Raw genomic sequence first — 1,675 nt, forward strand, 5'->3', positions numbered from 1 at the left:
GCCAGGTGCTGTCAGTGTGTCCAGCTGTAGCTGTATGGAACTTTTCCCTTTTTATCCCTGTTCTGGTCTGATAGCTTTTTTCATACCCTTTGCCTTCATGTAAACAACCACACGGGTTGCAGCGGAATAAACAAAAATCAAGCTCTTGAATGTCATTGCTTACCGGGAAAGAGACCAGCGTGGAGCTCCATGAAGCCTGTGTGCAGCGCTGCAGGCACAGCCACCTTTGCTGGGGCTCTGCCCTAGTGGGGGCTGCAGCCACCTGCACTGCCTTGGGAGCCTACCTACCTTTGAATGGATATACAGCAGCAGGGGAAGTCTGACAGTCACTGTAAAAGGGATCTGTTTATTGTTTAACTCTGAAGCTACCTGACTCACAGGGGAACCTGTTCCTCTCCACGAAATCTGAATAGACTGGAAATGCATGTTTTTAGGCTGAAGTGTTTTGAAATGCTTTAAAAATGTAAACTATCCATAAATGCAAACTGATTGCAAATCTGCAGCTTGAAGCAGAGGCAACAAGAAGCATAACCCCAGTGCAATTTTTTTAAAATGTTTTGTCTGTTTCCATGTAAAGCATTTAAATAACCACACTGGTACCCCTACGCTCACCTGCTGCGCACCTGCTGCTACCCCAGCCCAGCTCTCCAGCTGCCAAGAGCTCCAAATATTTCAGACCTTGATGTACAGTGTTCCTTTCAACATTCTGCCTACTGGAAGCCATGGTCCTACAGCACACCAAGCCATGAGGCTCTCGACTGCTTCACTGAGCTTGATTTAGTTGCTTGAGACCAGGCATCACTAAGACCGAGCTGCCATTGTTCACTTGGAAGTGTGGCTCAGGGTAAATAATTTCCCAGTTTAGCTAAGAAGGCAGCTCAAACTCTGCCAGAGTGGGATCTTATATGTGATGGCAGGGCTTCAAAAGAAAATGCTGCTGACAGTGCTCTCACTCTGTTTTCCCATTATCCAAGCTGCATCCATGGTGACACCAGGGTGATGCTCCAGGGCTGAGGCTGGGAAAGAGCACAAGGTTGGCACATGGTGGTGGTTTTCATCTGGTGTCCCCTGCCAAGCCCACCAGGTCACCCTGTCCCTGATCTGTGAGCCATTTTCTCCTCAGTTAACTCAGTTTGACAGTTCCAGCTGGTCCCAAGCCATCATAATTAATGCCACATCTTTCCTGTTTCTCTCCAACTTTCAAACATGTGCCCAGGCTCCTGCCAGCTCTCATCAGCCACTCCCCTGGTGCCAGCAGAGTAGCAGCAAGCCAGAGAAAGGACCAAGTGGGCTTGCACCAGTGGTGCCAGGCCAGGCTTTGCCAGGTCTGGATAGGGCTGGTGCATCACCTCCCACCTCAGAAGTTTGCTCTTGGACTCTGCAAAAGTGGGATTAAAGCCTCTCTGCATTTGGTAGCAGCTTCCCTGTCCTCTTCCACTGTTTCCTGGCCAAGTCAAAGAACCATGGAGAACCTGTGGGTCTACTGGCCTTGCTCCCCATCATTTATTAGAGTTGTTTCCTCCTTGAGGTTTTTCAAGCTCTCTTGGAAATTGAAATCCAGAGAGAGGACCTCTGCCATGCAAGAGGGTTATCTCAGCGCAGCCACTTATGTTCCCCTTTGTTCTCCACATTTACTTTCTTTCCTCCCATCTTCAGAGACAGTGCAATGATTTTA

This window comes from Vidua chalybeata, chromosome 1 (assembly GCF_026979565.1).
Source record: "Vidua chalybeata isolate OUT-0048 chromosome 1, bVidCha1 merged haplotype, whole genome shotgun sequence".
NCBI lineage: Eukaryota > Metazoa > Chordata > Aves > Passeriformes > Viduidae > Vidua > Vidua chalybeata.